Source organism: Bacillus rossius (genome assembly GCF_032445375.1).
Source record: "Bacillus rossius redtenbacheri isolate Brsri chromosome 9 unlocalized genomic scaffold, Brsri_v3 Brsri_v3_scf9_1, whole genome shotgun sequence".
In the NCBI taxonomy this organism is placed as follows: domain Eukaryota; kingdom Metazoa; phylum Arthropoda; class Insecta; order Phasmatodea; family Bacillidae; genus Bacillus; species Bacillus rossius.
In genome coordinates this window covers 6509310-6532354 of record NW_026962012.1, presented here as the reverse complement: position 1 = coordinate 6532354, position 23045 = coordinate 6509310, and the positions used below count along the sequence as shown (strand labels likewise).

The 23045-nt window shown below is 41.9% G+C and overlaps 1 protein-coding gene across 6 annotated transcripts in view; it reads right to left on the bottom strand.

Moving 5' to 3' along the window:
* The window catches only part of LOC134542613 (rho GTPase-activating protein 20-like), a 927095-nt gene that overhangs the window by 220086 nt on the left and 683964 nt on the right, over positions 1 to 23045 (bottom strand). Inside the window, exon 1 of one of the 6 annotated variants that reach the window (XM_063386998.1) lies at positions 3509 to 3590. The exons of 3 other annotated variants lie outside the window; for them this stretch is intronic. The gene's annotated coding sequence lies outside the window, so the exon portion shown is untranslated. 2 more of the 6 variants (XM_063386997.1, XM_063386999.1) reach the window with 2 other exon arrangements.

Sequence of the window (23045 nt, the reverse complement as noted above, 5' to 3'; positions counted from 1 at the left end):
TGATATAAGAGCATTCGGCCACTCATTGATCTTTTGGCTGGCCTGACAACTAGAGGACCTACTTTGGAATTGCTCAAACTGAATTGGATTCCCATTACTCAGTATCCACTATTTTCTTGGAGCCCAAATTTCTGTAACACAGTTGCAAGCAACGATTAAGTCTCCGGCCTAGCATATGAATAACTTCAGATAAAAACCACGCTATTTAAAAACTGTCCATGATATCTCAGTTATGTCTGTTTACAAAACGTATTTAAGAACACGCCGATGACGGTGAGTAGTTGTTTCCGTATTTCGTTATTAAATTGTATTTTTTTTGAAAACAAATGTCTCATTCGCGTGTTTTCAGAATAAAGTTTAAACATGAGACATCCGGTACATGTTATTGAGAGCACTCAATGGAACTGAATTATACTTTTATGCTCATTTATCCGCCAAATGAGGTTATGATTACTGGTAAGATCGCATAGTTGTCGCATGCACGACGAGAAGACAGCGCTTAGAGGCGATACAGCTATGGAGACGGCAGCGGAGACTGGACGGGCGGACGCCTCAGTGTCTACGACTGAAGACTGCGCAGGCTCGGGCCCCACGCAGCGAGCGGACTGGTCGGTCGGCTGGCAGAACAAGTGCCGGCGCGCATGACGCATGAGGCCACGCCCACCCGCGCGATGCTGCGCGGCTGGACCGCCTCCCGTCCGACTGCGCGACGACATGGCGGCCAGCCCAGCAGCCAATCACAACGTGCGGGAAGAGACTTCGCCTACTTCTCCTAAAGTTACACAGTTTAAAAGCAGCCCCCAAATAAATAGCTTATTTTGTATAGAACATCCTTTGATTTATCAATATTTGAAAAACCCCGTTTAAGACATTTATGTTAGATAAAACCAAGAATTAAATTAAATTTAAACTTTTAAACAAAGGAAAAATATTATAAATTATTTCAACTTCAGATATGTCATAAACTGTATGCAGAGAGAGAAAAATTTCTCAACATTCGTTAGACTGCAATACGTTACATTCGCACCAGCGCAGGCCGCCTGCATCAGAATATCCCTACCTTATTTAAACGGGCCATTCAGGACGGGTTTGCTTACGCACTGGATGGTTATGATTGGAGTGCCGACAAGATGAAAATAAATTGAAAGAAACTCGTTCAATCACGCAACCCAGACTATTCTACAGTGTTTTAACACACAGCCGGTTTCTAAATGTTTTCGCGGAACATGCATGCCCCTAAATATGTGTTTAATACATCTAGGTACTCCCGTTATCCAACCTTCATTTCAGTTCCAAAGAATTCAAACACGAATGGATACATTTCGTGTGGTAAAACTCCGTTCGGTGAGAAAGTAAATCACGGATGCACTGAAAGCAATATATAAAAATTACTGCAAACTTCAGAAAAGTCCTGGGTTCTGGGTTGTCTGTCTCGCACATTCGTACGAGCGGGTAGCTGCCACGACCGAACACCGAACACCGAGCGGTTTTGTGGAGACTGGCGGGAGAGTCGTAAAGGTAAACGGCGTATGTCACGTGACACTTTCACTGCGGCAAGGAAGACGACGGTGCCTGCGAGTACTTTCCACGCGCAGCGAAGAGTACGTGCAGCGGCCGAGCGCAAGCCAAGATATCTATTAGAATGTTTGTCATGATTTTGGAAAACAAAATAAACTATTGTGTATACACTCATTTTAGCTATTTTCCCCGTAAAATAGAATATATTTTTAAAACAAAAATAGACAGTTAAACTTTTAAAGGTGCGTGGAGAGTTTCTAAAATGATCGGGCGACACTCATGAACCTTGAAGAGTCGAACCGAAAACACTGAATGAAGCTGCTCGGTTCGTCGGAAAAAGTCAACAACCTAACTGTCGGAAATGAAAATAGGGGGGGGGGGGGGGGAGAAAAAAACCCATCACTTTGCCACGTACATTCCTGAGTTTATTACAAAGGCGTACGGATGCGGCAAGAAGAGTGGAATGCGGAGCCCTTTGTGATGCCTCACTCCATCATTATCTCCCCGCCACTGTTGCCCGACGACCGGCACGCTTATCTGGGCGACTCGACAATGGCGCCAGGGTTTTCAAACTGCCGGAATACACGGCACTGCTGACGGCGGTGGTTATAAACACCGCGGTTCACGACACGACAACTGGATCACAACTGCCTCTGATTGGAGCCCTCTGTATTTCCCGATATCAACTATATCCTACCAATCGGACCGTGTCATCTCGATCTAAACAAGTCACTTATTTTGAAAACCAGCTCTTTAGGAATATCTGCACACTAAAACATATAATAAAAAACACATGTATGAACCCAGCAAAAAACTAAGAACACTTCAAACAAAATACAACTGAATAGTAGAACGTGCGGCTCCAAATATTAAAACTAAATAATGAGGAACAACGGATACAATCTCAGTTCACCCATTAGTACGTCACAGGGTAAAATCGTATTTTTTTTTCATATTAACGAAGGACAGATTATATCTCAATACTAATATGCCCAGAAAGAAAATTGCCAGCCAAGAAATACGGTTTTGGAAGAGAGCCCATAAAACTAATTTCAAAAGCGATCTAACAACGATTTTATATTCGATTGGCCAATGATTAATGGACTATCATGACTGCAATTTAATCTTGACCTCGTGCAAGGAAGTACAAGACTTACCAAAGTGATATCCGAGATGAGTCGAATAAATGCACAGTAAAAAATCTGACGTTTTACAATTATATCTTTAAAAAACTAGTTACCAAAAAAGCCAGCTTGTAATGCCATAAATGAAGTAATTGTACATTTTTAACACGTGGCTAAAGGCATAAAAAAGTGCGCCGTAACTTTATTTCTATAATACTAATTTTGAAGACGACAATGCTTGTCTATTCAGATAAATCAGTAGTACCACCACGATGTCCAGCAAGACAAATGTTAATTAATCATGACTTCTCTAGGTTTTTACGATTTTTCACTGACCAAAACCTGCAATATTTCAATATAAATCAACCAATATCAATTTTTGAGCTACTTCCTAGCGTTACTACAGTCACAACAGATTATTCAATGTCGAGACAACACACTAACCAAATTCCTGAAAACTATGAACTGTGATTATCTTACAACACACTTCGAGGTCCCGAAACAGACGGAATACAGATTTACGTGAAAAAATATATAACTCTGATAAAAAAAATTTGCCCAGCATCGCAACAACAAAAAAATTAAACCAGATATTAAAGGGTTAATGGTTTGGCGGTACGGGGTTAGCCATTGTCATTTTTTTTTAATTTAAATCCAACCGAACTGATTAATATTTCGCTGAATATTCCCTGAATTTTCTACAAATTCAAAATTCCCTGGCGATTACAGGTTTCTCTTATTTTTTGAAAAAACGTTGCCACAGGGTATTTGAAAAAAATAAAGAAAAATATTTTATTTGTGCGTTTGGTAACTAGTTCCCAAAGAGCTGATATGTAAAAACACACACACACCCTCGACGCCGGTACCTGCCGCCGGTATCCCGACCCGGGTCCCACACGCGCGCACGGCACTCGCGTGGCGTCGCGACGCGCAGCGCTCGGAGGTTCGCCGCGGACTGGCCGCCCCCGGCCGCGTGACGCACGCCTCCCGCCTCCCGGGGCGAGCCGCCCCCGCCGCCCCCAGCGGAGAGGCCGCGTCACCAGGCGCGCCCCCTCCCCCTCCCCGCTCCCGTCCCAAGGTTGACCATTGACTAGAGACCTGCAAAATTCGCGGATTCATTAGGTGATAGGCTAGAATTCAAACACATATACCTCTTAGATGGCTTACTGTTCATCTGGACGAATCTCAACCAGTTATAAAACCTCAACCAAAGAAGGATCGAATCACAGTCAAACCAGCTGAGACGACTCACAATTCGGCAGCCAATGAACTTGCGTTATTTTCCCGAGTGTACAGGGGTATGTGCAGTATATCCTGAAGGCCATTGAAACCGCGAATTTTGCAGGTCTCTAGCAATTACCAACCCTTACGGAGCGAGGGACAACTGAACTCTTTAACCGGGGAAATAGAACATGTGGGGAAAAAAAAGAAAAAAAAATTGTACAGTTTACATATTTCAGATACGCGAATCATTTCATGACCTTATATAAACGCCAAATGTAACACGATAACTAATGCGACCACAGACACGCATCGCAGCGTCGGAAAACATCCAATTCAAGAAAAACTCGCGCGTCGAATGTAAGCGATCATGCATTCGAGATGATGAGTCGAACAACGCAGTTTGAAATTTCAAAACCCAGCAGCATGGGTGGAGGCAATCGTAACTGGGGAACGGGGGCGATTGAAAAGTATTAATAAAGTCAAAAACTATGTTCGAAAGAAAAATTGTTTGGATATTATATTTATACCTAAGGTTTTTCAATTTATTGCTCGCAACATATAGGCCTCGACGCCTAGTGAGACGTCTTGTGTAGGTTATCCAAACACAAGGCAAGACACTTGGACAGAACCCCCCCCCCCCCTTCCCAAAATAATCCCACAGATTTTTTCAGACTTTGGTTCGTGCCATCCGCCACAGATGGCAGCACCGTGGTTACACGTTTCCGTTCCATGCGATTTCCGTTCCATTCACGAAATTACTCCTACCAAATGTTGTATACCGAGAGCTACGATGTTACACAACAATATATGTAACACACTGAAACTAAAGACACGGGAATGGTTTGAAGACAGGATGGTGAGGCTTAAAGGTTATATGAAGTACACGGTTGGTGGCCGAGTCTCTCTGCTGAAGTGGAACATAAAAACGAGCAGCAAACATGCACGACTGGGAAAGATACTGGCGGCTGTTGAGCTGCATTGTCTGGGAAGTGAAATGTGTTTTGAAATGGGAGAGAGTGTGGGCAACTGTCGAAGAATGGCAACGCAAGAGATCTGAGCTCCAAGTGGAGTTAACAGCAAAGCGAGCCATGGTATGGTCTGACGTCTACTGAAAACAAACACAGGAAGAGCCTTTCGACAAGCGTATCCAACGACACACTTGAGTTGACAAAAAGCTGGAATCATCTAAGAACCAGGGGGGGGGGGGGGAGGCATACCACTGAGACGAGGTCCTTACAGAGTTACTTACACTCGTGGAAGTTTCTCAAGTTCTATTCCTAACCCAGCATGGAATCTGACACTATATAACCTGTATGTATGGTTGTGCTTAGGGTAATATTTCAAAAGTCGAAAATTCGGAATAAAACAAAACTGTACGTGTGTTTGAATACCAACATCCAATGTAAATACTACAGGTTTCAGCAATACATTCAAACCAGCCTCAGGACAGATCACTTTATCACCATAATCACTATCATCATTATCACCATCGTTCCAATAGTAAGAACGCTCTAGAACCACACATTTTTCGCGGGTTAATTTCACTCCAGGTTGGACTCAACTTGGCTGTATATAATTGAGCCTCATTGGTCGGTAACTTGGTCACGGTAACTTGTTCGTTTGGCGGGTTACACTTTGTTGGATAACCACTTATTCTCCTTGTTTATAATTGGCTCAGGCTCTTCAAGGGCGTGTCAAAGGCACTGCAGTACAATCATAAACGTGAAGCAGAAGTAGGTATATACGTGCTTCAAGTAAACCAACGGCAGAAGACGCACGAAGATATAATTATTTGAAATTGAGTATGTCACGAAATGAGCCCGTGAATTTTTTCATGTCTCTAGGTGTATCATATTGCGTTCAGATTTATTTTTGTCGCGGAAAAAGACTGTCCCTAGTTCTCCACTTGAACCAACATCACCACCATCATGACTGCACTCGCACCGGGACGAGCCCCTGCGAGCCTGCGCGCCGCCCACGAGGCACCTCGGGGTCAGGGGTCAGGGGTCAGGGGAGCTGACCCTTCCAACTGCACCCGCCACGCGACTTTCTTCGCGAACTGGAGCCGCCCGACGATTCGCTTTTCCCCGCCCACGGGAGCGCCTCCTTTCTCCCGCCCCCTCACCACCCGGGCAAGTGGAGGGGGGAGCGCGGCGGGAAAGCGACCGCAACGCACTTCCACGCCGAACCCGAACAGCAGTGCTCGTCGAACTGGGCTTCGCTTAGAGGTTCTTTCGAGCACGACGCTCCGAGGGCAACGATTATGTACAGAAATCGGGAATGGGGCGCTAGATGACAGAAGGGGGAGTGAGCTCCGGGAGTGGTGGCTCGACGGCATGTTCACGCTAAATCACTATCACACTTGCATGTTTGTTCACTCGCTCACTAGCTCACTCGTGTACTTGCACACATTCTCACACCTCTTATCTGTGTAGTGTTTCACTTCTGACGCGTGTGAACACCACGCAAACATTTGAGTGTCTTCTTTTTTTAGCTGGCTATTACGACACACTGCTATGGGTAGAACGTTTTAAGACAGCAGCGCTGGCGGATCCAAAAGGAGGGCATAGCGGCATCCCTCCCTCCACCCAGAATAATTTTCAGATGTTCTCCTAATCCCTAATCGTAGTTTTCCAAACTAACTAAAGTATTATTTTACTGCAGTGATGTAAATAATAGGAAGTTTTTAAACCACAAATAAAATTTATTAAAATATTTCAATTCTTAATGTACTAAGACTGTATTAGAAAATATAATGTGGCCCTCCCCTGACCCTCATTTTGGATCCGCCCTTGGACAGCAGGGCCGTAACATTTATATGGGTTTCCTAGCGTGTGATTATAAACGAGAGAACCATCCCTACGGTGTTTGATTGAACAGCGCATCTCCTCTTCTGATAAGTTTAGTGACTCTGTGGTTACAGTCAAGCACTGAACTGCATAAAAACCGCTTTTAATAAAAAAATTCCTTCCATAAATACTATTAAATAATAGTGGCGAGAACACAGAACATGTTTTTTTTTTTTTTGTATTTCAATTACTGGAGATGTTTGACTGCGATGATATTAGGTATACGCACACTTGAGCATTTCTGAAAGTAGCTGCATAAAATCGACTTTCCATATCCTTTCGCTACATTAAAAAAAATTATATTGCCATTGGCTGCTACGATTTAAAACCACGTGCTGTCACTTACATATTAAGGTAATATGCAGAATTGCGGGGAACATACAAAAATTCTAAGTCATATAAATAATAAAGTTTGAAAAAAAACTTTTAGCAATATCTAAAGTTACGTTAATATAGAACTTTTTTTTTTTTGCAAACTTGATTAGATTTACAAGAAACGTGCCAACATTTAAAGAAGCTATTGTTTGAAAACTTTTTGTTTCGTGGTGAGGTGGGAAATGTTAATTTATTACAAGGCACCGCCGGACTGGGCTACATTCCTTTAGGACGTCAACGGGAACCTGGGCCAAGTAATCACCACTTTAACCGTCGCAGGCGAAAACTGCCAGGACTTCGCAAACTTATCAGAATTGCAAATGTTTATATTTTCAGCTTCTAGGAGTAATTCAAGACTTTAGGGAGAACGAGGGAGGGGTTCGAACCACGAGAACTGCGTATACGACTGGAATACTAAGCAGAGAAGACCTCAAAATGAAACTAATAAATAAAATGGTTGTGAGGGAACGCTCATTACATTAACCGATTTGTATGGTAACTAACTGCGGCCGCCTCAAAATACGAATTAAAGCTGGCAGTTACATCCCGAGATCTCACTCGTCTGTTTATTTTTTTTTTTTGGGGGGGGGGGGGGGGACGCAAATATGTTTTTATATGATACAGCTATTTTATAAGTCTTCGCATAAATAGTTGCTATGTAATAAGTAAAAATTACGTATCTCCAAATACTGATTTAACCACAGCGAAATTTTGTACCACATGTGTGTTCTTTCACGATAGTGTCTTACGGTACGCACACACATAGCATAACATGTTATGTCAAGTAATAAACATCGTTTATCAAAGACGGATGTAAGGTCTAAGATCAATGTTACAGTAAAACCGCAAAAGTCTGAAATCAATTTCCGTGGAAGTTATTTTCTGTAAGAATCGTGCAATCATATTTTTCTAATATAAAATATAAACATATTTTTTGAACTGTAATACCATTAAAATAAAAATTATAAAAATAAAAGTACATAGAGAAGTGCTGGATGTTCAGAAAAATTACAAAATATTCCAAGCGTTAATTAGTGTTGGCTCATGCATGGGTGAGGAAAAATCGTTAAATACTTTCCTGCTAAAAGCGCATAACATCCTTCTTTACTGCGTCGCTGAACATGCCGTTTAGGTTCAGTACGTGGCGTTTCTGCAAAATAATGCATTAGACACCATCAAATGTCGTTTCTGTACACACATCCTGACTTAAAATGACGTAATGCCTACCCTGAGGTTGGAAATGTAAATTATGAGAGTTACCTGCTTCGTACGTTCAGAACAGACTAAACTCCAATACGGCCCGTCCATTGAAATCAGCACTAACTGCGCACCTTTGTTATTTTAAAAGTCTTTAAAATTTTGTTCCGAATTAATACCACCAAATACGTCGAATACTGGCGTCAAAAGATATTCAAGACCTAGTCAATGGTTTGCCCGTTCTTATGTACTTGGAGGAAAAACAGTCGATAAGAAATCACAAAAGGCACACGAACAATAGGATGCTTGCTTAAAGAAACCCTTTTTTAAGATCCTCAATAGTGTATCGTGTCGTCCTTGTTGAAGAAAAAACCAAGAGATGAAGGCTATTTCAACAAAAACAACAACATACTGTTTATAAACACTGTTTGCGTAATGAACAAAGTAATTCTCTGGCTCTAGCGAGAACACTAGTCGTCACATTCTCAGCACGTCCGCGCACGAATGCCCAGTTCTTACAGGCATTCGTATTTACTCTGGCAGCGAGTTTTAAACACTGAAAAGAACACGCACGTGAAGGCTGAAGAAGACATAAAAAAAAGTCAATGGCACAGGTTTCGTTTACTTGTCAATTTCCTCCGTCTCTCTCAATCTCTACGGCAGGTTCTCGTGTCGCAACCTTGAAGGAATGATTGCGATGCGTTGTTACTTCAGCTCCCCGGCAATTGTCTCTCCATTTGTTCCTCTCTTGTTCTCATCTGTCGCGTGCACGTGCTGCCCCGGGTGGCAGGGACGCGCAACTCGCGACCTTCGGCGTGCGCGCCGCGGGCCTCCTCCGCGAGTTGTCATCTGCGTCCTTTCTACGGCCCGTCCCACACTCGGACAGCAGAGCAGATGGCGCCCTCTATTGCCGTGCTTGTTAACATTAAAACTATTATACTTTCATCGATATTCATAATAGATATTTCTGTAATTTTAATTTTACTATTTCTTGAATTTTATAAGAGCATAAAATAGTGCTGTAGGAAATGGTTTTTACCGCGCTTATATTAGCTTCACCTGTACGTATGAATGGAATACATACATAAAACATTTCAATTCAATTTTTACCCTCCATCCGACGTCCGAATGTGTTGAAATTTTGCATACATATAAAGAACCTCTGAAAATACAATAATTTTGATAACTTAAGATCTTAGAGTTAAGGGGGATGGGGTCATAGGATAAAAAAAACATAATTTCGAGCTATGGGTAATAACCATGCTTTTTGTGTATCCATGAGATCGGGGCAAGAATTTGCCCCGGGGTCGACTGTTCCCGAAGGGGTTAAAAACCCAAAATTTTGAACATTTTAAAAATAATGCTTTTTCAATTCGGAGTATTTCTGAATCAAAAGGTTTGTAATGGTGGAAAATGTGCCCGAGGAGGGAAAGGCTCTTAAATTTCGAAACTTTTAAAAATATATTCTTTTTGATTTTGAGTGTTTCTGGGGTTGCGTTATGGTGAAAAATGTGTCCATGTTTCGACCTTTTTCTGCTCGGTGGGAGAGGGGTTAATGACCCTAACTTTCGAAAATTTAAAAAAATGTATTCTTTTTTGGTTTTGAGTGTTTCCGATCCAATAGGTCGGGTAATTGTGAAAAATGTGCCGGGGGAGGTGTTAAAAGCCCTAAAATCTTTAAACCCGATCTCAGTTAATGTGTGTGAAATATAAAGAATATCCCTGACGAGTTTCAAGCCTGTAGACATATACACACTTGAAAGACGGCCAAGAGCTTTTATTTTACCTAGAACCCACAAATTTATAACAGTCTTCCTTTAAATTAGTTTTTTTTCAAAACCATAAACGTTTGTTATTAAATTCCAGAATAAATTTTAACTAGCAAGCCGAAACCATTGTTGTGTTAATTTTTATTAGTTAATGTCCGCAGTTCTGTGGTAGTGGTGTAGTGCTAATGTGCTGTGGTAAACAATGAAGTACAAAATGGGTAATGACAACTGTGTCAAAGATGGCGACATTTTATTTTGAGACTGAAAACAATAAAATAAACGTATAGTTTAAGAAAGTAAAAAAAAAAAAAAAAACAGCTATTATCGTTGAATGAACTCAAAAATTAAAAAAAAAAAAAAATGAAGTTAAGTTTTTTTGTCCAAGAGCCGAATAATGCGCCACAACTGTGAGAACGCCAGGCACTGAGGCGGACGGTGACCTTGGACGGCCGCGACAGGTTGTCCGCAGGCCGCCAAGGTCACGACGCAGCTGTCCGGCGGCCTGGCGACAACACAGAGCCCAGCGGTCACGTGGTGGACACGTCTGGGTGCTCTGGGTACTCTGTTCCAAGCCCTTGTCTGCTGCCTGGAGCGGTACGAGAACAATAACTACTGGTCAGCTGATAGAACAGGGGGGGAGATAGATGCCCATTAAGTTGCGCTACAACGTGGATGACTCTACATTTCCTAGCCAATTTGTTTCATCCACGTGATAGGAAGTGCTAAGGGAGACGCAGTCTGATGTCGTGTAACTTGTCTCAAACACTGGTAATCGCATAATGTTCTTTGTAAGCAATAATTTTGTTGACTTGTTGACTTCGCGGGATACGCAGACCATTGTCGAATTTGAGACACGCTCTCGGCCCTGTTTGCGCACGGCATGTCTTCTCGGGACTCCTTCCTTGCGCAACCTCTGCGCGGCAATAGAACACGTGGAACTCTCCGAAGGAAACCACGTGACAAGCAGCGACAAAAAGTCCACGCGAAAACGAGAACTTTTTCTCACCCACCCGTGGCGGGAACAGCGAACCTCGCGCGGGTGACGAATAACGGTTCCACCTCACGCCGCCGTTACCGCGACGTGCTGTAACGAGGCCGAGACTCCCAGCCAGGGTGTCCACAAGGAAACAATATTCCGTACCAACTTAGGCGAGGAAAAAGTACTAGATTTGTAAAAAAGTACTAAATTATGATTTTTTTTATGGTTTTAACAATTTAGGAAGTTATTATGGCATTGTAATGCTTGAACTTAAATATCACACCACACACACATAAATTCCATAGTTTTTAAAAATAATTACGCTTAATAATAAAACATATTGGAGTTACTGTAATATTATTATATTAAAGAAAAAAGTACTAGATCTGAGCGTAAATGTACTAGACCACTAAAATACTTATAAAAGTACTAGATCTAGTACGAAAGTACTAACTGTGGACACCCTGCTCCCAGCTACAGCAGGTCCCGACTAAACAAAAAATCCCTGGAGTCAGTCAACTCCTCACAATCATCCACGTCCACAACTTCATACTCTATCCGACCTGAACATCGGCTGCCTTAAACCTGTTACGTATTCTTAGTAGTACGTATCATGTAACATGTCTGAAATTTGACACTTTTGAAGGTTTACTACCAGGGTGACCGATTTCCCGACCGTCACGCAACGTGAACATCGACGGCAATATGAAGTTGTTCACAAACACCCACGGTGACAGAAGGATACCTAGACCATTAGTACTAATTCTGAGAACTATCAAATTACACGGCATATACATATACAGCTGACAATGTATTCTGTCAAGAAGTATCATTATCACAACGTCTTAGCTGCCAGAATAAAATCTCAGCAAGTATTTTTTATCATGCTCGGACGGTCTTGAACGATATATAACGAACGCTTGTAGAGTGTTACTTCCTATAGCTATTTTAATGGCCGTCCAGTCTCGGTGATTATATGGTTGGAAGAAGAAAAAAAAAGGGGGGGGGGGGTAAAAGATTATTCTTTTTTTTTTTTTCCCCTCTCAGCATGTTTAGATAACTCAACAGGGTAAATACATTCTTATTTTGTTTCTAAAAATGCTAATTTCTGTGTTTCGCCTCTCTGTCCCCTTCCCCCCCGGCCTGACTCACCGTGACTCCACGGGAACACATCCTGCAGGGCTGGGTCGTAACTAATCATCATGCTGCCGGACCGGTCGCCTTCAGGTCCGAGGCTGGCACTAATTGCACCTCCGGTTCGGGCGCCCTGCGTCCTCGCGAGTGACCCACTGCTCCCGCGCGTCTTTATCCCCCCCCCCCCCCCCCCCCCCCCCCCTTCACAAGCCCCCTCGGCGGGCGTTGTAACTTTGAACGGATTTGAATGAATATTAACAGTCTCACATCTTCCAAAGAAAGAAAAAAAAAATCTTTTTATCTGCCACACGTGTGGATGTTAAAAAGAGAACGAAAATGCAACATTCTGAAAAGTTATGAGAAAAGCGTAACAGATAAAAAAATAAATAAAACCGTTTCGTGAAATTGCTTGACTGGAACGTAACCTATGATGCAATCTGCATAAATAACGCTGTCCGACAGCAGAAACGGGAAAAAAGAACTACTAAATTTCGGGGCCAGATCTGCTGTTTTTTCCCCCTTGTGCCGCCGCGTCGTCGATATTGTTACCACTATGTCGTGTAATTTCTTTGTTGGATTCGGATTTTGCTGACCTCGGTGGCCAAGTCAACATTTCTAACGTTTAATCTCAGGGTCGTACGTTTAAGAATCTAGAACTGATAAGTAATAAGCTGAGTAAGTTGTCACGACTAAAATCATGCATCTTATAGTAAGGATATCCCGTCGCCATCTTAGCTTTCTCGGTGCTAAAACATTTAAGTTTTTAATTATTATTTTTTAATTAATTATTGTTACATACGGTCAGTTATTTATTAATATGGTCCAACCTGTAACCGCCAAAAAATATATGACTACAACACGCAAGCCACTATTATAGTTCACACTAACTTCAACGGTGTGTCCAAAGCTACGCCATGAAACGTCACACAGAGCATGCAGTGAGAACGCGGGCTGGCCAATGCTGATGGAGTTTCCCGTGGTTCGCACGAGACCACTCCGGCAAGAGATGGGGCGGTTCACTGAATCTGGCTACGGTAATTCCTGTCCCAAGAGCTAGTTCACACTCGGTAGTCACACTATCAGCTTACAGAAGGTCTGTTTCGGCCTATTTATATATAAAGAAGTATCTTCACTTGAAATGGGTAGTGAATGTGATCCTTTTTAAAATTATTGTTCCAAGCAACTTCAGGTACGCGTGTACGTGTGTGTGTGTAATTGGCCTGTACATTTTATGTGATGAGTTGATTAGCTTAATATGTATTTTTAAATAATTAGTAGTTTTTAAAGTAATACTTTGTAGTTTACATAAGTTTTATTTTTTGTAAATTATAGTGTTTGTTTTTGTTTATAAATTTTTTAATATTTATATCGTGTAGTTTTACTCTGTAAGAAATAATACCACCATTTAAGAAAAAGTTAGTTAATTAATTAGATTTACATTTTTTCCAGTGTGTGAGCTTTTTAGTTTTTTTTAATGAACGCTACTTTGTTTTTCTATTTAATGTTTACTTATTATTTATATAAGTAATATTTTATTTGACCTAGCCACATGTAAAAATAAGACTAATGAATAAATAAACGTCACACGTGTGTCGCGCTGATGTCTCCACTCTGGTTGGAAGTTGCAGTACAACTTCTCGACGAAGAATCCACCTCCTGAAGAATGAAGTGTTCGCCTTTATCCCAGATGACAGGATCTCCACGTGAACTACCACGCACTCCTACGTACCGAGCTCTGTGCTCGTTGCAAACAGGTTCAAAATGCACGTGGAAGGAAGAAGAGTACGTAATATAATTATGTATTAACAAGTAAAAAAAAAAAAAGTTTCGTTCACACCCACAAATGATTCTCATGAGTTTGTGTTCGATACGTAAAACCCATTACCCGTAAATTTACGAAGCTATCCGTAATGCTTGGAAGTTACCTGGATGATTTTTAACCAGTTTTCTTAATTATTTTTTTTATTTTATACAGAGTAATGATCATGTCGACGGAAAGAAATAAAGAAAAAAAATAAGTATTGATGTCACGTGACTTAAAACAGCGGTTCCCAATTTTTTTTTTTTTCGGCCAGGGAACCCTACGATCGAATTTCCTTTTGGCGGAACCCCAACTACTTCAAAGAAGTTACTTGAGAATAAATGTGCCTGCTTCATGTGACATTCGTCCTGACTCACGGAACCCCAGGGGTCAGCGGAACACCTCTTGGGGACCGCTGGCTTGGAGAATTAAAAAAAGTGTTTGAATGGGAATGAAAGGAGAATGCAATCGCTGCGTGCGTTTCCCACGCTCCTGCGCACGCAGAAGGGGGGGGGGAAGGGAGGGGGTGCCGGAACCTAACAGCTGCCGCTTGGACGGGTGCGTTCCGATTCGCGCTGGCCGCCGCGAAGAAAGAGCCGCGCGCACGTCGGACCGCAGAGACTCCGCGTGCAAGAAGGGACTCGCTTCCCCGTCGACAGCCCAGCGCCCAAGGGAGGGTGGCGGGAACCTGAACTAGAAACTTCACAATCCTCATCTGTTGCTGTGTGTACAAGCAGAGTAGTTTGTAAACAAACATCATGTGGCGTTTCGCACGCGCCACTTGGGACATATGAACCTCTGGTACTACTTTTGAGAAATGTTAAATTTGAGACAAGATACATGACACAGACTATCATGGGCGTAATTCCGCAAGGGGGGGGGGGGGCAACCCGGGGCCCCCCTGCAATAAAAATGGTCCCTTGCTTACGGGGTCCGCTTGCGCTTACATAATCGTTATGCTGTTATACGGGACCAGCGGGCCCCTCATAATAATCGTACAGATTTTCGCCCCTGCAGACTATAGTTTTATTCATAAAGGAGGAGAGCTCGTAATAAAAAAAACTGCATCTAGTGTTCAACTTGTGGTTTTAACAATAACCCATTTAAAGAAATGTCTAAAGTTGGCAATGATTGACTACAACAAATATTCCCCTGTGAAATCATTACGGTATCAGAAATGGAACAATTTCGAAGATTGGCTAGGCCTACCGCTGTAAAAATATTATAAATAGGCGAAGTTCCACAAACTAAAAAAAACAGTTTTAATGATTACTCTCTGCCTTAATGAAGGTAACATCCTTGATATTGAAAGATAAAAATTGTTAATCTCCTGCAGAGAGCCTTTACCTTAAATATTCCAGCACGCAATTGTAGGGTAGCCAATTTAAAGTCCCACAGAGGCGAGTTAACGACGCGAAAATTGGTGCGTAGAGTCTAAGAGACGTGTGAAGCGCGAACCAGTGTCGCCCTTAGCGCCCCCGAGCTTTTCGAGCTAGTGAGGCTGTCACAGAGGTGGTGAGTGGCGGTGGAACTCCCCGCGGGACCGTGGTTCGATTCCCGACACGGCTGTCGGACCAAGAGGGCCACGTCTGCTGTGGTGGCAGTACTGTAGCGCCTCGCCCTGCGGCAGTGTTGCTAAATAAAGCAACAAGTCTGATCCCCGCGCCGGTGAAGCAACAAGAGCCGCTCTGTGAGCCAGCACCGAGCACGACCAGCTTCAACAACTGTTTGGTGTCTTGCTTTGTTTCGAGATGGATACCTTCCACACATGCAGACATCAGTTTGCAATTATTACTGTTACTTCTGTGTCGTGCTATTTGTCCTTGCTCTGCACACTGCCCGAGGCCTCAAGATTCTTAGCAAAAATAGCTTAAATCAAATGGTACATTTGTTTTACCTGATTATATCTATAAACATAGTATCAATATATTGTAATAGGTACCCTGAAAAGTATTCAATTAACAAACAAAAAAAAAACATAGCAATCATAAATTAATCAAAACCCAGCTACAGCAGCGCCCAACAGAATTATAGAAATGCTCGGAAGAAGCCGGTAAATACTGGTAGGTAGAACACAGAGCATCCACAGGCATCAAAGGACATGTGGCCTCCCATTTGAATACGTGGGAACGTTTACGAAACCTGGAGAAGGCTTGACTGCTGGTTCACTGCGCAGAAGGCTTTATCCACGCACGGAAATCGAAGTCACGAAATATGTGATCGTTATAGACACCTGCAAAAAACACGTTATTTCTTGGCACGGGGATCATGACAAGTCATGACATCACAAGTCGGTGTCTCTTGTTCATTGTCTCCTTGCCACAGTGTAATACATGTGATTGGTTCATTTGCAATATTGTTATTAGTTTAATCTTGTTTTTGGAGACGTGTCCAAACTGCCCATGGTTCAATGAGAACGCATTCTATATTCTTTCCGGATACAGGATGGCTGCACAGATCTGCATTAAACTTTCCCGGAATTTCCCCTGACTTTCCCCAAAAAAATATAATTTTCCTGGCTAATATTTTTTTTTAGTAACCTACACATTTTGCCATTTTTTTTAAGAAATAAATAATATCCAGCCTCCACATCACCATAGCTGTTCTAATTCTCTCTAACTGTTTCTGTGTTTCAAACAGAACATGGCTTACGCCATTTAATAGTGGTTATGATCGTGTAGTAAAGTGCTATCTGGAGAAAAAATATACTGGCATAATGGAGCATGACATTGTACCTTCAAATTAGTGTCACTTTGAATTTCCAAAACTATTCCAGAACTTCAAGTAAATTCCCCGACTTTACCTGGCGATTTTAGCTTCCCTGATTTTCCCCGACTTTCAAGAATGTGGACGCCTTGGAATAATATCGCGAATTTTGCAGGACTCTCATTAGATTTTTTTTTGTGTTACGTTTCAGTTAAGGCACCTAAATCTACCAATTGAACTAGACTTGAGACGGCCACTACACTGTAGTTTTTTGTTTGTTAAATTAACAGAAATATTCAGATAAAATCAAAGATATTTGTTCATTTGTACATTTACATGGAAACTACTGCATCATTACGAAATAGTGTTCGCAGTAATACTGGGTTCAAATTCTACCCGGGAACGTATATACTGTGTTCCCCAGTACCTCCAATAGTTAAAGTTGTTTATAATCGTTCCCTGAATATCTTTCCAGCATTAACTGCGTACATAATAAAGTCCAATTACTGAATATTGGATAATTTTTTCAATGATTAAAAAAATTATGCTCGAATTATACATCAATTAAAAAATATAAAATTATGCCCCAATTTTCGTAACAAATGCTCAGTATTATCTGGAGAGAGAAAAAAAGTATTTCGTATATGCAAAAATAACCGTAGTCATGTGTTGTACAGATCTACAAAGGAAACGTTTGTAAAAGTACAGAAATATTTTTCTGTGACGTCATATCTACGGTCACACACACACAGAGTGGGAGGGCTGTGGGGGGGGAAGCGAAGGGGGGGGGGGGAGGGCGACAGAGGTTTGACGCCCACCACCTTGCCCGCTGGGGCGCGTCAGGTGTGGCAGTTTCCGTTCGTTGCTCCCCCCACACCTCACCGGGGGAGGACCCCCCCCCCCCCCCTGCACCCAGTGGCAGGGAGTTCCGCTCTGCGGCGCCCGCGGGCTGCTACCGCTTCCGCTACTACCCGCTCAACAAACATTCGTCCCTGACAGGAACCACGCCGAATCCTCGGCTGAATACGTCAACGCGCTCGAATCGAGCAGTGTTTCAAAACAAAAAAAAATCTGGTTTTGAAAAATTAATGTTTTTGTAATATGTTTTGCGCTAGTTAGAAATTCATTTTCCTACCGCATTAAGAAAATGCAAACTAGAGCAGTGTGATGCCAATTCCCATGCACGACCATCAAGCCATCGGTATCGCCAACCATGGGCGCAAATCTGTAGGATTTCCAGGGGGGGCCCGTGAATTCTGTGGTTTAAGAATTTTGCGCTAGAGGTCAACCGAAACAAGTCTTCTCTGGATGATAAGCTCGTATGTTATACACTTTATTTTTACGTAAGTGATATTAACAATAAAGCAGAGCAACATATGTTTTAGTAATTATTAATTAATGACTATAAAAAGTGATCTCTCAAACATGTTTGAATAATTTGATAACCTAAATACATAAAATATCCATGAAAAAATCTATAAAAATAATATACGTGAATGTAATGCAAATAGATAACACCCCACCCATACATTACCATTTTCCAAAAGTGTTTATTCTAATTTAAATTTAAAAATAAATGATTAAATTAAAATAAAACAAATATTTAAGGGGGGCTCCCATACAACAAACGTGAAAACAGAATAAAATTTCACAAATGATGTATTTCTGTTGCCGTTGTTTCTGTTGAACAAGAAATACTAAAACAGAATAAAATAAATATTTAAGTGGGGCTCCCATACAACAGACATGATTTTTTTTTTTGCCGTTTTTATAGATAATGGTACGGAACCCTTCGTGCGCGAGCTCGACCCGCACTTTGTCGGGTTTTTTATGCCACATCACATAATTACTGCGATTCAAATACTGTTCGTAAAATTCTTTGTTCACAGTTTTTGATGCGCCCCAAAAACCCAAAATGCCAAAGCTAATAAACGGATCAACATCAAATGAACGATCGAATCATATTAAAACCCTTAAAGACTTTTATTTAGTAAATGCATCAACCAAGTAAAAAAGAAAAAAAGACTTAATGACACAAATGAAAAATCTTGGAGATAGAACTATGAAATTTATCCTACAGCTAATTGAACCACATACATTTCTCGGCTTATATTTAGTATAATCAGTATTTTGGCAGTGAATTATTTAGTTAAAATATGCTACTTGATTAGTTATTAAAGAGACGCGTTTGCTTCCATAATAACTTAAATACGGATGTGTAACGTTTAAATACTTCTTTCTCACTCTTACTTCTGTTTACTCGTGCAGTGTTGATCAAATAACAAATGTTATAAAGTGATTATGGGCCATGAATTGTGAAAATTATCGTTTGATAATAAAAGGGGAGTGATTTTAAATTCCATATTGACGAGGAAAAAAAAAATATTCCCTGTATATTCGCATGTAACGTACAGAGCAGTTAGCCTTACAGAATGGAGATGAGCTAAAAAAATTTCCAGAAAATGGTATATAAGTTCAGTTCGTAAATAAACTAAATTCTGCTATAATTACTGTTAAAGTATTAAGTTGTTTATTTACTGGAAAAAATAACGTTACATAATCACTTAAATAAAAATATATTACCTAAATAATAGTCACTACTTATAAAACAATCAAGCTTACCAGGTGAGAATCAGATTCTGTTTTCCGTTTCTTCCGCGTCACGAACTTATCCATGTTTATGTTTGCCAAGAAAGCAGAAGACTGGCGCACACGAGAGCAAAACCACTTTAAAAACAGACTACCTGAAACCTATAATACTGTCGTTTCAGAGGACAAGGTAGTGTGGGTAACAATGGGGAGGAAATTAACGGAACCGTACCCTAGCTTCGTCCTTTGGAATGAACGTTTTCTGGGAATTAAGGGTTTCAAAGTTCTCACTGGAAAACTCCATACCATGGCTTTCGCAGAAGGGGTAAGGGAAAATAACTACGGAACTCGAAGGTAGGAATGCAAAGCATGTCAAAGTGTCTGTCGTCGTTGTAAATAATAATCTGATATATATGTTGTGTACACCATTACCTTTAAAATCACGAAGTGGGCCCCCCCAAGGAGGGGCCCATTAATTCCAGGGGGGGCCGGGCCCCCCTGGCCCCCCCGGGATCTACGCCCATGTCGCCAACAACAAAACACGCGTAACAACCAACGTGATAAATGGAATGATAAAAAAAAATGAGAGCTTTTGGCGCGGTAACTAAGCTGTGGACTGGCGCGCAGTCTTCTCGTCGTGCATAGGGCAACTAATTGATTTGAGTGGTACCATAAAATTATATGGCGGAGAAATGAAGGTAAGGGTGCAATGCAGGGCCCTAGGGTGCTTTCAAGACTCTGTACCGGGCTATTCATGTCTAAAAAAATCATTATGAAAACACGCGCATCAGTCCTTCCCACTCTTATAAAAAAAAAAAAAAATACGGATACGTAACTACCCATCCGCCCTCAGCGCATTCTTACTGCTTTTCGTAAACACGCGCCACTCTGATATCTTGAGCAGTTTTTTAATGGTGTGGTTCTGAAGCTCAGCATATTGTATGTGCTCCCAGGTATGCTGACAGCCTTGGAGTCGTTAGTGACGATGAAAAGTGATGAGATGCTACGGGAGGATTGACGGAATGAACGAGAAGTGGAAACGGGAGTCATCCCCCCCCCCCCCCCCCCTTTTCCAAATAACCGTCACATAAGTGGAAGTTTTCGTACGAAATGCTGATAAAACACACGATATCTCAAACTTGTCTTTTAAGTTTTTTTTTTCGTAATTGGGCGTCTTAAATCTCTAATAATCCAGGAAAATCGGCAGAAATTGGAGGCACTGCTTTAAGCTATTACAGAGAAAATATTCCGTACACCTAAAAAGTGGTATTTATTTCTTCTGTGTACAATAGAGGCACAACACACAGTGTAATTTAATGACATTCGTGATTATGTCAATTTAGAGCTCAAAATCAGTTTTATTTTTATAATTGATATAAAACTGATCGGCAACTCGCTGCAACGCCGCCTCTCACTCAACCAATCAGATACGTTTGCAAGAGTGCCACCTGGCGATAAGAAATTGCCTCGTTAATCAAGCAAATTAATTAATTTGAAAAAAATTAAAAATGGTAATGCAATTTTATTTCCTGTTGCATTGTCTGTGTAATCGCATTTATTAAACAAAATAATCACAAAATGTTTACAGGAGGCTGCCACTTTTTTTTTTATCAAACATCTTATAATCTGTTCACATGTAAGTTGAAAACAATAATTGATAGAAGCAGGGAAGTGAAGTTTGCTAATATTTTGGAGGTTATTTCATCTGTCAGTCCGTCGAATGATTGAGCTCGGGAATGTTTTGACGGACGGATGGATGGAATATTCTGGGCCTTCTGATGGCTTGAGATTGACGGACAGAAGGACACATACGTGTCTGGCTGTAGACCTCGCCACTTGTGACTACTGGGGAAACATGATCGTGGATTCAACATTTGATAAATAGAAACATTTTTTTTCCGCGCGAAAATTACACTGCTTAGTAAATTTTGAAAGGAAAAAAAACTGTGTTGATGTTTACCAACCTTCTTTTTTTTATTGGTCGTGACCGATGGGACGACCGATTCGTCAATGAGAAAGCGGCTGTTGCATATTGTCAGTTCTACGACTTCCTCTGCCACTGTTGTACTGTCAACAGCGATTTTTAAACATCGTGTGTTGCCTTGCAAATGTGAGTGGGTGAAATGGGTAGGGGCAGGCATTTTTCGCGAAAAAATCTGAACGCCTAATAGAATGCAAAAAGGTGTACCCTCACCAGCAGTTTCTTACTTGTGATTGGCGGCCGTCTGCAAGAGGAGTAGTTGCCATATTTGACCGAGCCACTCAGGACGCGTTTGCTTCCGCACTGGATTACTGTGATTGGTTATGAAACGAACGACATAACTCGGAAAGAAACTACCCAATCACGAAACACAAATGATGCTACAGTGTTTTAACTTTCAACTGGTCTCGGAATCTTTTCGCGAAATATGCATGCCCCTAGAAATGGATATTAGTTAGAGAATTGTCAAATCCGAATCAAGTTACGTGACACCGACTTTACTGCTGCTGAAAGTTGGCGATCTTCTGAAAACAACCATGTCTGCCATACGTGGTTTGTGAGAACTATACATAGTGACAGTCAATTTAACTTCAGCATATTCAGTAGAAAAAGATGGGGAATAGTTATTTGCATTCGTGAACAATCTGCGGTCTGCCACAGAGTTGATACAAAAGTCTTTTCTATGGGTTTTTAAATGCAACTATAGATATCACAAAACCAAATAAATAAGCTGTTTTGTACCACCACAAAAAAGAAACATGGACTATTGAAGGAAAAAAAACCCTATATGCAATCGGGGCAGGAAGTGCAGCTGCGTGTCACGTGTCAGGGACTGCGACTTCGAACCCGCGACTCCCGCCGCGCGAACACGGCCACAGATAGCAGCACGTGTCGCAGCCGCACTGCATCAACAAATCACATGTCTCCAGTTGTTCTCCCCTTTATTAATTATTCGGTCCATTTTGTGGATGCAATATGTGAATACGTATTTTTCAGAGGCTAGGAAAACTACCTCCGAAATGCAGATACGAGAAAATAACCCAATAATGAAGACGGCGCTGCTATATGAATGCTTGTTGTGGTGTAAAAAAAAAAAAGCATGGCGGAAACAACAATTACACGGAATTCCTATCCGCCAATTACGGAAATATTTTAATTACCTTCACTATATTTAAGAAGATATTGAAAATATTGTGACTAATGCCGACTATTAACTCACCTTCACAGGTTATACTCCCAATTCCATCGACGGGTGGGGAAAAATTGCCCGCATGCACACGCAACGAACGGTCGCACAACCCCACGAACGACGAACAGCACCAAAGCAAACACGGGCGGGCGCGGAAGTGGGCGTGTGAGAGGCTGCCACGCCGCCGCCACAGCCGGAAGCGCAAGACACACCGCGATGACTCCGACGAGACTCGACCGCCTCTCTCCGTGGCCTGCCGGCGACTGACGGCGAGACTAGCGGCCGCCCGGTTACTCCCCCCCTCCTCCACAACCCTTCCGCGTCCACCTTCTCGACCAACTAATACGAACAGCGCTCCCAGCGGTTAATTTCAGAACTTGTCCGCCACCCCTTCCCCCCCTGCACACACACACACACACACACACACACTAGTTTTCTCCTTCCGCCCCTTCAACCACAACTCCTTCCTGTTCTCTTCCGGACAATTAATTATTCCTGCGCGGCCCGGCGGCACTTGCACTTTCCAAACAACAACTCCCACCCCCCCCTGCCGCCTGCCCCCTCCACCCCGCCTGCTTCACGAGGAAGCTGACGTTTTCTCCGGCGGGTT